The following is a 15,330-nucleotide window of genomic DNA, read 5'->3' on the forward strand; positions in this document are numbered from 1 at the left end:
AAAATATCTGTGCTGGGTGGACAGGTAACTGAATGAATGGGAGGGCAGGTGGGGTGCAGGCTTTCCCTCTCACCAGAGGCCTCCTCAGCCTGCCCTGCCCCTGCCTTCCCCACTCACCTGTGACCCCCTCCCTGGGGAAGGGATGGGGGCAGGCTTCCACCACTCAGTGCTGAGGCCTCCCTGACTGCTGATGACTCCTGCCGGCCCTGGCGACCGCCACAGCAGCTGGAGGATTGGTCAGGGTTTATAAGAACCTGGTCATTCCATGGAATTCCCCAGACCAGAGTCCCCAGGATCGACCAATGCCACACAGCCACACAGAGGGAATTATACATGTTGACACGCATCTATACCTGGCAACACATTCAGCATACAACTGTGCACTAGGTTCTGGGGCCAACCCTCCCCCCCCCAGTTTCCCAGTTTCCTCCCTTTAGAGACTGAAGAAAAACTGGGTGTGTCCTAATCTACCCAGCTTTCTAACTCCAGGCTAAGAACAGAGGCCCGAGGTGCGGCTTGGGTGGAGCCACCTAGTGGCTTACCGGCAGTCTGGTCTTACCGGCAGGCGCAGGACCCTGGGCAAGGGAAAGAATCTAGCAGAATCTGCAGGGCCAGCCCTGGGCCAAGTGGGTCCTTAGAGACTGCCCCCCTACAAATCCTTGACCTATTTGATGCATGCAAAAGATGAGCAAGGCCCCATAGAATAGCTATAAGACCCCTCCCAGCTGCCTCCCCGATGAACGCCTGCGGCCCAAGACAGCAGAGCCAGCACAGGCTGGGCTGTCATTACTGGGTGGAGAAAGGCCCGGGGCCTTTGGGAGCTGTAATTACCCAGCAGGTCCAGGGCAGGCCCTCATGGTAGAGACAGGCTTAGACTTTGGCTTCTCTCCTCACCCCTCCCTCACGCCTTCTGTCTTGGGCAAGAAGCTCCCGGCTGGTGCAAATGCCCAGAGAGGCCAGGAATTAGCTAGATATGGTGCTTACAAATCCTGATGTTTTGATGCACGCTTTAAAAAATCATTAGTATTACAATACAGAAGCCCCTCCCGCCCCCCAGCTTTGAGCCCACCTTGGGGCTGGGTGGGGATTAGGGATGGGTGAGGATGAAGCGTGGGTTGGGATAGCTATTGGACATCTCACGTAGCTACTATTTAAATGGCTGAAAGTTCAGTGGTTTTACTATTTTTTTTAAATAAAAAATAGTAAAAGTAGAAGCAGAGGGTAAAGGAAAAATAAGAGGTGAGGCTGAAGAGGTGCCAGGGGCAGGTCACCTGAGACCTTATGGGCCACTAAAAAGCATTTAGATGTAATGCTGCCAGCAGGGAACAGCACCCCAGAGTGAAGGCCAGAGAGGAACAGGGTCCAATTTGAGATTTAGGAAGAGCACCCGGTCTCTCCTCTGTTGGGGAGGGGGGAGACAGAGGAGCAGAGCCTGCATGTGACTGCAGAGGAGGCTGGTGCAGAGTCTAGATGACAGCTGGTGGTGCGATCAGAACTGGGGAATAGCAACGCACATAGAGAAAAGTGAACAGATTTAAGAATTAATAAAGAGGGGGGCCGGGTGGCTCCGTTGGTTAGAGCACGAGCTCTCAACAGCAAGGTTGCTGGTTCAATTCCCACATGGGATGGTGGGCTGCGCCCCTGCAACTAAAAATTGAAAACGGCAACTGGACTTGGAGCTGAGCTGCGTCCTCCACAACTAGATTGAAGGGCAACAACTTGGAGCTGATGGGCCCTGGAGAAACACACTGTCCCTCAATAAAATTTATTTTAAAAAAAAGAATTAATAAAGAGGTGAAATAGGAATGGCTGTGTCCACTCACTCATTCATTTATTCAACAAATACTGACTGAATGCTCTGCTCCCATTCTGAGCTCTCTCTTCTGGATGAGGCCCTATTCCTCACCCAAAATGGGGTCTTTCCCCTTTGGCTCCCTCAGCCCTGTAGCCCCAGAGCAGACCCTCCTAAAGGAAATTAGTGGCAGCCCCCGGACAACACAAAAATGGGGAGCGAGGTGGCTAACCCCAGAAAACATGCCGGCACCCTTCGGGGTTCCAAACTAAGAAGGAATTCTAATCACAGTGTCTGCTTTCCTCGATCGTCAGACTCCTTCCACTACAAGATAACCACCCATTTAATGATGGTCTCAGCACTAACTCACTAACACCACCCTTCCTCTCTCCCTGTGCCTCATTTCCCCCTCTTATTTTTAAATGAACGCACTTCCTCTTGCTATAGTGATACATGTTTGCAAGTCATTTTATATTCTTTTTGGAGTGAGATGGCTGTTGGACAATCTATCCATGAGTGACTCTAGCCCAGTCAAGCTGTGCAAATTCTGTATTGCACAAGCCCGGGGCTCCCTTCCCATCACAGACATTGTAAATTTGCATATGCGTTACAACAACTTTCCAGTAGGTAGAAATAGAGTAAATTGAAAAAGCGGTATCCTTTGCTCATTTGTATGAAATCACTACCTCCACATAATCACAGGAGCCTGTCACCTGGGTGGCTGTGGCCTGCTTACCCCTGCCTCAAGGATCCCCCAACTTCTCCTGTGGGCTTTCTCCTGCCCTCAATTATCCTGCGTGTATCAGCTCTGGCTGAGGCTCTGAGTCTCCCCCAGTCCCTCGAGTAGACACTTGCTGGTAAGCCCTGTCTTCTGGCCTGTGGGACACTGCTGGAGACTCTGACTAACCCCGGGGGTGCCAGGGTACTCATTCCTCTAGAGGCCCTGACTACCTCACACCACATCAAACATATTCCAACACACCCACAAATTAAGTACATCTTATATTTACAGTAAGAATGTGGCTCAGCCACAGTTGACTTCTTTCCATGACATAATGCTACATTTGCTAGCATTTAGTATTTATATTTTCTTTTTTATAGGTTTCCACATGTTTTCCTGTCTCCAACATTTGCATAAATCTGTGAGAAACTTGATGACCCCTGTACCTCTACTGTCTGAAAGTCAGAAAAACTTGGCCACACACATGTACACATGCACACAGGGACATGTGTGCATGCACGAGCTTGTGGGACTTGGCCTCCCACATGACAAGGAGAAGGTTCTGTGCTGTGTACTCTGGCTCTGTCCTCAACCATGACTCTGACTCAGAACCTATGTTTACTTTGAACCAAAACCCCAGGGACCTTATCCTGGCCCCTGAAAGCCAGTTGAAGTTTGGAATTAGGAAAATGTTCACCTCCATCACTGCAGGAACCAGAATTGCAAGGGGAGCAGGGCATCTCCCTGGCTGAAGTGTGAATGATTCAGATAGTGAAGGCGGAGAGATGGCTTTCCCACAACAGCTGGACCATCCGACACTATTGTGCAACAGCAGATAGGGGCAAGCAGTGCCCTCTCACCTCAACAATCACCCAACAACTGTAAGCTAGGCTGACTCCCTCCCCTCATAAAGACCTGGGATTTTCTCTGCACTCCACCCTGGGACACCAGCAGTTATCTGTGTCCCAGGGCAAAGACCATGGAGCCTGAGAACCCTTTGAGGGAATTCTGCTGCTCAGGTCCTGCCCAGAGCTACAGCTGCAAAAACGAAGAGGGCCAGCAGGGGGCGCACGGAGCCCATCGTGGACACCCCGTGAAGGAGCAGTTCCAGTCTTGCTCTAAGAGCCCTTCAGGGCCTGATCCTGTCTGTGCCCTATCCCTCCAACCTGCCAAGACCTTGCTGGGACCGATGCCTAGAGCTGCATAAGCAAGAGCAACTGAGGCGGGCAGAGATGTTCCCCAGGCCGTAGGGAATGGTTCCAATGCCAGGACCTGTAGCAGTGGGGAAGGCAGGGAGGATGTTGGGAGGGTCCCAAACCCCTTATTCAGGGCCTTCACAGCCCGTTAAGTTGACTTGCAGCTTTGAGGAAGACTGAGGCTGTAGGATCTGGTAGGCCTAATGAAAAATCAAAGGCCAGTAGTGCAGTGAAGACAGGTAAGGAGATGGGGGAGGCCATTGACCGGACTCTGGACATTGACAGGACTCTAGCATATCCTGGCTCCTGTTGAGATGAGCCCCTTAAGGAGAGAGCCCAGCAACAAGCAGTCCTCATTGGGGTTCCTCTGATGCTCTGAGTTGCTTCTGTGATTGGGTAGCTAATGTGTGGAGCACTCTCCCTGTACCAAGTGTGACCTAACACTGGACAGACATCATCTTCTGCTTGCCCCTTCAGGTCCCCTCCCCTCTCTCCCCATTTCCCCTGCTCTGTGCTCCTGGCTGCTGAGCTGTGTGGATGACATCAATAAGTTATCCTGCCCTGTGACTTCTCATTGGGTTCAACCAATGGGAAGTACCAAGAAAAGATCTGCCAGAGGGAGGAAATGGACTTTGGGGAAGTTGCCTGCAGCCTACACTGGCTCAATAACCTGTCTAGACCCAGGCTTGTCTTTGAGCCACCCTGGCCATACTGAGGGACAGCCAGGCCCATCTGCCTTAGAAGGATTTCCACACTAGATCACTCAGCCCTAGGACTCAGAAGACCTCTACACCTTCACTCACCCATGTTCAGGCAGTCTATAAACATTCGCTGACACCCTCCTCTATTCCCAGGCCTGGGTGCTCAGGGACACTTCTACAGAGATGAGTCTGACAAAAGCCCTGCCCCCATGGAGCTTACGGGATTTGGGGGGTTGTGAGGGGAGAAGAGGAAGCAGGGACACAGATGAGGAAACTGACAGTAAATCCCAGGGGCTGAGGGAGACCACAGAAGGGGCATTTCACTTGCTGAGTGGTCAGGGGAAGGTCTCCCCCAATAATCCAGCCAAGGGGACTGTTAGGGGTCTGGGAGACAGAAGGAGCAAAGGCTGGGGTGAAGGGGTAGCTAATTCACATGGAGGTCTGTAGTGGCCAGGCGGGGCTGCCTTCTACACACTGGAAAGCCAGTGCCTCCTGCTTGAACTTCACAGACCCCACTAACAGGAGTGGAATGGCATGGACAATTGGTGCCATTTTAAACATTTGTTTAAAAATGTCTTTATTGAGATATAATTAGCATATAGTAAACTACACATATCTTAATATACAAGTCAGTGTGTTTTTCACACATGTAAATTCATGTAACCACCACCTAGATCAAGATAGAGTGTTTCCACAATACCGGAAGGCTCCCTTATGCCCCGTCAGAGTCAATGGACCCTTCCAGAGTTAGCCAGTTCTTTCTTCTTTCACCTTTGATTATTTTTGTCAGATTTTGAATTTTATAAAAGTGGATATATACTTTCCAAAATCTCCACTATCTACTTTCCAATATATACTTTCATGTCTGCTACTTACGCTCAGCATTATGGTTGTTACAGTCGCCCATCTTGCTGTTTGTTGTATTATATCATTCTATTTCATTGCTGCGTAGTATTCCATAGTTTGACTGTATCACAATTTACCCATTCTATTGTTGGTGGACATTTGGGTTGTTTCTAGTTTTCAGTTATTTTATTTTATTTTTTTTTTAAAGATTTTTTATTGGGGAATGGGAACAGGACTTTATTGGGGAACAGTGTGTACTTCCAGGATTTTTTCCAAGTCAAGTTGTTGTCCTTTCAATCTTAGTTGTGGAGGGTGTGGTTCAGCTTCAAGTTATTGTCCTTTCAGTCTTAGTTGTGGAGGGCGCAGCTCAGCTCCAGGTCCAGCTGCCATTGCTAGTTGCAGGGGGCGCAGCCCACCATCCCTTGCGGGAGTCGAACCGGCACCCTTGTGGTTGAGAGGACACACTCCAACCAACTGAGCCATCCGGGAGCTCAGCGGCAGCTCAGCTCAAGGTGCCGTGTTCAATCTTAGTTGCAGGGGGCGCTGCCCACCATCCCTTGCGGGACTCGAGGAATTGAACTGGCAACCTTGTGGGTGAGAGCCCGCGCTCCAACCAACTGAGCCATCCGGGAGGCAGCTCAGCTCAAGGTGCCGTGTTCAATCTTAGTTGCAGGGGGCAGAGCCCACCATCCCTTGCGGGACTCGAGGAATTGAACCGGCAACCTTGTGGTTGAGAGCCCACTGGCCCATGTGGGAATCGAACCGGCAGCCTTCGGAGTCAGGAGCACGGAGCTCTAACCGCCTGAGCCACCGGGCCAGCCCTAGTTTTCAGTTATTTTAAATAAAACTGCATTGTACGTGTCTGCATGTGTCTTTTAGTGGAAATAAACACTCATTTATATAGCATATAAACCCAGGTGTGGAATTGCTAAGTAACAGAATATGCATGGATTTAGTTATAGTAGTTACTTCCAACAATTTTTCTAGATGTTGGCACAAAATTACACTCTCAGCAGCAATGTAGGAGATTTCCAATTGCTCCATGTATTTGACAATATTTGGTAGTGTTAGTCTATTCAATTTCAGTCATTCTGGTGGGTGTATGGAGTAACGCATTATAATTTTAAATATTTCCCAGGTGACTAATTATATTGAGTACTTTTTCATATGTTTACTTTTTATTTCATATGTTTACTTTTTATGACATGTCTGTTCAAGTCTTTGCCCATTTTTCTATTGGGTTTTCTGCATTTTCTTTTTTACTGAGTTGCAGGAGACTACATATATTCTGGATATGAATCTTTTGTTGGAGATATAAATAAATATATATATGTGTGTGTGTGTGTGTATATATATATATATATATATATATGGCAAAAATTTCCTCTCAGTTTGTGACTTGACTTTTCATTCCCTCAATAATGTCTTTTGATTAACAAAAGTTCTAAATCTAATTTATCAATTTTTTTGTTTTTTGTTTAGTGCTTTCCATGGTCCATTTAAGAAAGCATTGCCTATCCAAAGGGTCATAAAAATATTCTCCAATATTTTTAGAAGGTTTTTTTAGAAGTTTTATTGTTCTAGCTTTCATTGTTAGGATTAATTTCATCTTGAATTAATTTTTGTGCATGATGTAATGAGGAATCAAGATTCAAATGATATCCGATTGAACTACTTGTTGGAAAAATCATCCTTATCTCACTAAAATGTAGTAGTGCCTTTGTTTTAAATCAAGAGACTGAATATATTTGAGTTTGTTCTGCCATTTTCTCCTCTACTAACTTTTTATGTAGGCATTATTTTTTATTTGTTTAGAAGTTTCCCTAGAGATCTCAATATAGACTTATTACAGTCTATATTAAATTAGAACTTTCATAATTGCCTGAACAATGCAAAAAATTTACAACAGATGAACTCCATGTAACTCCTTCTACCCTTTGTGCTATTGTCATCATATATCTTCAATTCTATATATATTATAAATTCCATAATGCTTTACTGTGAAATGATACATTGTTATTTTGTAGTCCATATTTATTTATTTTACCCACATATGTACCCTTTCTGATGTTATTCATTTCTTCCTGTAATACTGTATTTTTTTTTACGGGATTATTTTCCTTCAGTATTTTTTTTTCCTTTTTCATCATTGGGGAATGTTGGGAAACAGTGTGTTTTTCCAGGGTGTCAAGTTGTTGTTTTTCAATCTAGTTGTGGAGGGCGCAGCTCACTGGCCCATGTGGGACTCGAACTGACGACCTTAATGGTTATGAGCACCGCGCTCTAACCACTGAGGAAACCAGCCACTTACCTACGGCTCAGCTCCAAGCTCAAGTTGTTTCTCACTGGACCGTGTGGGAATTGAACCAGCAACCTTGTTGTTAAGAGCTCATGCTCTAACCAACTGAGCCATAAGGCCGCCCCTCCTTTAGTATTTCTTATAGTGAAGTTCTACTGGTAACAAAATTAACCTTCGTTTGTCACAAATGTCTTTATTTTGCCTTCATTTTGAAGGATATTTTTAGTGGGTAAAGAATTGTAGGGCCAGCCTGGTGGCTCAGGTGGTTGGAGCACAGGCTCTCAACCACAAGGTTGCCAGTTCGACTCCTCCACTCCCACAAGGGATGGTAGGCTGCACCCCCTGCAACTAGCAGAGGTGGCTGGACGTGGAGCTGAGCTGTGGCCCCCGTGGCTGGGATTGAAGGGACAACAACTTGACTTGGGAGGAGTCCTGGAAGTACATGCTGTTCCCCAGTGAAGTCCTGTTCCTCTTCCCCAATAGAATCTTAAAAAAAGAAAAAGAAAGAAAGAAAAAGAATTCTATGTTGGTAGGCTTTTTTCCTTCTATAATTTAAAGATGTCATTCCATTGTTCACAAATTGCATAATTTCTTTTGAAAGAAAGAGTTTACAGTCTTATAACAGCTCGGTTAAAGGTAATATACCTGTTAATCATCCCTCTGAGTACTTTTAAGATTTTGTTTTTCAGAAGTTTGACTATGATGTGCTTACATTGGTTCTCTTTGTATTTATCCTACTTGGGAATTGTTTTTTTTTAACTGTTTGAATCTGTGGCTTGATATCATTTATTAGTTTTGAAAAATTCTTTACCATTACCTCTTCTAATATTGCCCTGTTTTTTTGTATCATCTCTCTGGGATGCCAATTTTACGTACATTACTCTAACAACGTCCCACATGTCTTTTATTCTCTCTTCTGTTTTGTTTTCATCTGTGTGCTTTAGTTTGGATATTTTATAGTTTACTTATCCTACCTTTTGTGATGTCCATTCTGCTCCTAAACCTATATTATGAGTTCTTAATTTCAGACATTATGTTTTTTCAGTTCTGTATGTCAATTTCATTGTTTTTATATATCGCAATTCTCTTTTTAAGTTTTCCAACTTTTCACCTATTTAGTTCTTTTCCTCTATTTGCTTAAATATTTTAATCATAATTGTTTGAAACCCCTTATCTCTGAAAAACCTGTGGGTCTATTTTTATTGTTTGCCTTTTTTCTTGATTTTTAGTCATTTGGTCTTTGATTTTCAGTCATTTAGCATATCTCCTAATTTTATGTTGGATGAAACACATTTGGGTGACAATTGGAAAGGCTCTGGGTGTTGTTATCTTCATCCAGGAAAAGAGGATTAAGTTGTCTTCTGGCAGGCAGGATACTGATTGATTCCCTTACTCCTATCAAGGCTTGGTTTTATGCTGTATTTTGGCTAGTGTACTTCACATTTTTTGTTCAAGTATATAACTCTTATTTCCAGGATGAGGCCCTCTCTCCCAGGGTGTGATTCTTCTGTGACTCAACTGAAAACCTGGGTGTTTACCAAAGCCTTTCCACCTTGGCAAGACTTGAATTCCAATTTCCCCCCCAGTACTTTGTAGCTGCTAAAATCTCTGCTCAGTTCTTTAGCCTCCAAGCTGCTGTTTATTAGGTCAATAAATCAGAGGAATGTGTATACAAGCATTGGGCTCCTTCTCCGTTGTTTCCTCCTTTCCATAATCACCACTCCTCCCCAAGTTCAAGCCTCTTTGGCATCCCTGAATCCAACCCCGCTATCCTCAGTCTGGTAAGACTGATACTTTCTTCTTGGTCCTTATTCCCCAACTCCACAACAATGTGTAGGAAATGTCCCCAGGGAAAAAGTCTGGGTAAATGTGGAACTCACTACAGATTATTTCCTTCTCAAGGATCATAATCTTTCAGTTCTCACCTGTATTGGTTATTCTCCAATGCTCTCAAATAGTTGTTTTATATATATTTGTCCAATTTTTATAATTGTTTTTGTCAGGAGGATTAGTCTGATACAACCTACCCTCATGGCCAGAACTGGAAGTTTTTTTCAGTCCAATTCTGATGGCAGATTAGAAAGAACTGGAGAGGGGTAGGCCCCACTGGCCCAGCTGCTTTCAGCTAAACCTTAGAGTCTTAGACATGCGTGGCATCAGATCCACATCCTGAATTAGGGTTCCCTGATTCCCTTTCCTTTCTTCTTTTAGAATTTTATTGGATTCCAATCATGACTGAGTAATTGGTCATAAACTTACTTCCCCCATAAACAACTGTAGAACTAGATAAAGCATTTATGGCAAATTATTACAGGCATTGGGCATAAAATAGCCTTCATCCTTGACAGAAAGGAGATACAGAAAGTGAATTCTACATTCAGTGAAGTTCTTTGCCTGGTGCACTTTCCAAATTGTGGCAGAGGGAGATGGAACCCAAACAGAACAATGGTCTCACTGGGTGGAGGAAACAAATCACAGATAAAGAAAGCTGAGGTGGCTGAATTTGAATATCAAAGAGGAGGGAGCTGCATGGAGAAGAATCTCTAGGAATCCAATTCCAAAGTGGTCCTTTTGAGACTGTGTCTAAATTGCACATGTGCAGGGCAAGAATACACAAGGCCTGGTGGATAAAAACTCTGTGTCTGTGAGCTAAATGGAATTCCAGAGGTCACACAATGCTGAGACCTCTTCCGACCAGCCAGAGTGGCAAGATCTTGCTGAACTCCTTGAGCATTCAGTTAAAATCTTGGAAAGTCCATACCTTAGGAATAAGGCTACTTCTAGCCATACAGTACGTGATTCTTTGTACCTGCCCTAACAAAGCCTAAAATCAAGCTTCAACAGAATCATATTAAGCCTCTAGTAAATTTACTGCTTAATGAAACAAGCTCAATACTCTGTAAAGGAGAGAGCATAATCCTACTCTCAACAATATATTATCCACAATTCCCAACATACAATAAAATATTATCAGACATTTGAAGAAGCAGGAAAATATGATCCATAACCAAGAGAAAAAATAATAAATAGAAACAGGTCCAGAGATAACACAGCTATTATAAATATTTTCAAGAATTTTAAATGGTAACATGGACATAATAAATGAACGTATGTGCCATCTCAGCAGAGAAATGGAAACTATAAAAAAGAACTAAGTGGAAATTATAGAACTGAAAAATATAATGCACAAAATGAAAATTTGAGTAGGTGGGTTTAAGAACAGACCGGACAGTGCAGAAGAAAATTTCAGTGAACTTGACGTCAAGTCAATAAAACTATCTAAACGGAAACAGAAAGAAAAAGAACTGAATAAAAAATAAACAAAGCCTCAGTGAAGTAACCTTGAAACAATATAAAGCAATCTAATATACATAAAATTAAAGACCCAGAAGGATATGGGAGAAAGAGACTGAGGCAATTAAAAAAAAATGATAGAAATTCCAAATTTGATTTTAAAAATTATTAATTCACCATCATAAGAAGCTTAGGATTATAAAACCCCAAGCAGGATAAATACAAAGGAAACCACATCCAGGCACATCATGGTCAAATATCCCCAAACCAAAGAAAACTTATTAAAAACAATGAAAGAACACAAACACATTACATTAAGAGGAACGATGATAAGAATTACCATATATCTCTCATCAAAAGTAATGCAAGCCAGAAAATATGAACCCATGGAATGATAATATTAAATATTAAATACACTTTGAGAAAAAATACCAACCTAGTATTCTATATCCCTAGTAATTATCTTTAAAAAGGGAATAAGAAATAAAGATATTTTTGGATTAAAATTTCAAAAGCTGAGAGAATTCATCACCCATGGACCTGCACTATCGGAAATGTTAAAGGAAGTTCTCAAGGCTGAAAGGAAACAAACACTATCAGTAAATACAATAAGTAAATATAAAATACGTGTCCTGATTTCTTAAATTATTTACAAGACAAGTAACTATTTAAAGTAAAAATAATAACTATTTATTATGGAATTTATAATATTTGTAGAAGTAAATGTACGACAACACTAGAACAAAGGAAGGGAGGGGTAAATGGAAGTATGTTACTGTAGGGTTCTTACATCATATGAGAAACAGTATTTATCCTTTTCTTGTCTTTTTCTTCATTTTATTATCTTCATTGTTGTAGTTGCAAGTACAATACAAATTTATTTATATAAAATGAAAATACTGTAGAAATACATAACCTAGAAAATGCAAGTGTCCCAAAATACTGTCGTCAGCAGTAACAGCTCTCAACAGTTTACAGTACATTTCTCTGAGATTTCTTTTATCTACATGTAACAGAAAAACATGTTTAAAGTATTTTTCTTGATGAATAAGATGTTTACTACAAAATTATTTATCTATGTTATCTACCAGTCCTTTTTAGAGTTTAAGTCTATGACTAGTTTATGAAAACATGTTTCAAAATTTGAAACATAGATCATGAATCAATTTGAAATTCATTCTATAGTGTGGAGAAGTATATAGGATTATAACCATTTTATTTTTAAAATTTTTATTTATTTTAAGTGTATTTTTCCAGGACCCATCAGCTCCAAGTCAAGTAGTTGTTTCAATCTAGTTGCGGAGGGCGCAGCTCACAGTGGCCCGTGTGGGGATCGAAACTGCAACCTTGTTGTTAAGAGCACCCTGCTCTAACCAGCTGAGCTAACCAGCCTCCCAACCATATTTTTTAAATAGATAATAAAAGCCCCAGCATGATTTATTGAATAAACAACTCTTTATCCTCTGAATTAAGATATTTCCTTTATCACAACTCCCCTTGTGTTCGATTGATGTATCGTCTTCTCCTATGCTACCAACATGCTCTTAATTACATTAGCTTTACCACATACTTTATCACATACTTTGATGCCTATAGGGAAAATCTAACTTATTAGTCTTTCACTCCAATTGTTGGTTTTTCATCCACATTTACTCTTTCATTTGATCCTTAGAATCATCTTGCCAATACCCTCCACCCTAATGAATTTTGACTGGAATTGCATTGAATTTATCAATTAATAAATTCAGAACATTGAGTTTTCGAGAAACATGACATATGCCTCTATTTATTTTCTCTTCTTTTATATCTATCCTAGAGCAAAACTGATGTACCTTCCATGTGTCCTAAGTGAGTTTCTAGATATTTCTCATGTGTCACTATTATTGTGAATGGTAAATTGTTTTCATCACCTTTTCTAATGAGTTGTGACTTAATGCTTTTAAAAACTATTAAAATTTATATACATATATGAATTTATCTTATTCTTCTCCACCTGACTAAATCCTTCTATAGTTATAATACCTTTTCAATGGATTCTACTGAATTTAATGGAAGCACAATTATACTCTCATCTGCCAATAATGATCATTTTGACCTTTCCTATTACTTTTTATACTTATTTCTTCTACTTGTCTGTCATATATATATATATATATATATATATATATATATATATATTTTTTTTTTAACCTTATTGTCCCCGTGAAGACCACCAGAGCAACACCACACAATGGTAGTGAAAGAGACATTGTTTGGATCCTGAATTAATGGGAATTTTACACTGTTAAATTTAATATTGACTTTTGGTTTTCAGTATGTTTTTTAAAATGTTAAGAACATTTCCTTCTTTTCATGGTTTTCCAAGTGTTTACTACAAGTGCCTGGTGAATTTTATCAAATGCCTTTTGAGATGATCACGGGGGGGGTCCTTTTTTTCCTTTTAATCTATTAATCAATGGCGTTTATAATGTTAAATCAAGCTTGTAATCCTAGAAAAATCCCCAAGTTGTAACTATTTTAACATACTATGGAAGAAAATTTGTTATATTCACAAATTAGATGGACCCACCATTTTCTTTTCAGGGGCTGTCTTGGTGTTAGGACAATAAACAGACCTTCACAAGGACTGTGGAAACTCTCCATCGGTCTCTGGCTCTGGAACACACAGTTCTCTGAGGGAGAATGCTTGTACTCCTCTGGACCAACAATGCTTCATGCTTGAATGCCTGATGTCACAGCTCTTTGTGGTCAGCTTGTCTTAATCCTGAACACAGCTACTTCTCAGGGCCTGCTGGTCCCACAGATCTGGGCCGAGCCCATTCCAACACTCAATGCTAGTCCAGACCCGCCATTTTCCCTTCCTCTTCCCTGAGATGAGACAGTTCTTGTTTAATTCTCAGTACACAGAAATTCTCCTTATACATTCTCTTGAAGCAATCCTGGCTTCTTGTGTAGGAGAAGCACATCCCCTCCTGCTCCTTGGGCAAGTCTACCTTCCCACAAATAGGGTGATCTCTCAGTGGGGGTTCAAGTTATTCGCTTGCCATTGTGGGTGGGTATGAGCAATGGGGGTGTGAGGAGTTCAGCCCCCACCACTGAGGGCTCTGCCTCCCACTCCCCATTGTTAAGCCTGGGTCTGCACAGCTATGGTCCTGGCCTTGGGAGGGAAAATAATGGGAAAGAATTTTGAAGATTCTTGGGAGCCAAGAAAATAGCCACCCAGAACATGAGGCTGACTCATGGGTCCTGCTCCAGCCCATTCTCCCTGTGTGCCTGGAGCAACCTCAGCCCAGCTTCACACTGGAAGGCATGGATCTGGCTCTTTCTGCTCTAATCCTCGTGGACCCCTGCACCTGGATTCCCAGACCCCAGGGCCAGCTGGCAGCTGCTGCACTCTGGTGGCATGGCTCTGCCCCACTCTCCCAGCAACACAGGCAGCCAGGCTCACACCAGGTGGCCACAGCTGGGGTGTCCCACAGCCAGGCCCGGAGGTGAAGTCAGCCTAAACTGTCCCGCCAACCTGTGACTCAGCCATGAGAGGCACCACTGGGCAGTGCTGGGCATCACTGGGCAGGGCACTTCACCAAGACCAATCACTAACTAAAGGAGCTGGTGCTGCAGGGGAGAGAGCAGCCATAAGAGACAGAAAGGATGGGGCTGGGAGAACAGACTGGAGACAGGCCTATGCTATCTGGACGCCTGAGGAAGCCTCCGCTGCCTCCACCAATTTCATTACGGTCCCCATGATCCCTTGGGAGCAGAGGACAGAGGCCTAATCTACTCCAGTGAGAAAATCATGCAGGGCAGGGACTGTGGAGGTCCCTCCTGAGGAGAAGGACGAGGAAACCCTAGGATTTAAATCTTTGAAGTTATCTCCAAATGAGGCTATGCATTTTGCATGTGTGTCACAAACATTTAATTGTTTAATACTCAGGCCTAATACAGTGCCTGACACATAGGAGGCTCTCAAATACATCTGTTAAATAAATGAACAAAGCATAAATAATATATGCCATAATTCTTATGCTAAAATGCTATTTTCACATTTCTTCCATTTGTATTTTATTGGGAGCCTAGAAATATGCAAGTGGCCTAGAGTTCTTCAGCCTTCTGAGTGGCTCTGGATGTCAACTCTAGTGTCAGGAAGAGGAAAAGGGTCCTCAGCCAGGAGACCAGAGTGTCCTTACCGGGTCACTGCCATATATGAGTGTCTGTGGAAGTGTGGTTTGGGGCAGGGCTCAGCTGTGCCAGGAGTCCAGACCCGGGCGGCAAGTCCTAAGCTGATCGGTGAATGACAGTGTGTGTGAGGCGCCCTAGTGACTGAATTCCTGTGTTGTGTCCCATGCTTATTTCTTCTTTGTTATCCTTGTGCTTTTGGTAGAGCTTTACCTGCACCTTATAGCCAGGTCTCTCTCCCTTGGCTGAGAAGAGAAGGGTCCCGCACGCCTGCTTGACCCAGGACCAACAGTGTCGAGGGCACA

This window comes from Rhinolophus ferrumequinum, chromosome 24 (assembly GCF_004115265.2).
Source record: "Rhinolophus ferrumequinum isolate MPI-CBG mRhiFer1 chromosome 24, mRhiFer1_v1.p, whole genome shotgun sequence".
In the NCBI taxonomy this organism is placed as follows: domain Eukaryota; kingdom Metazoa; phylum Chordata; class Mammalia; order Chiroptera; family Rhinolophidae; genus Rhinolophus; species Rhinolophus ferrumequinum.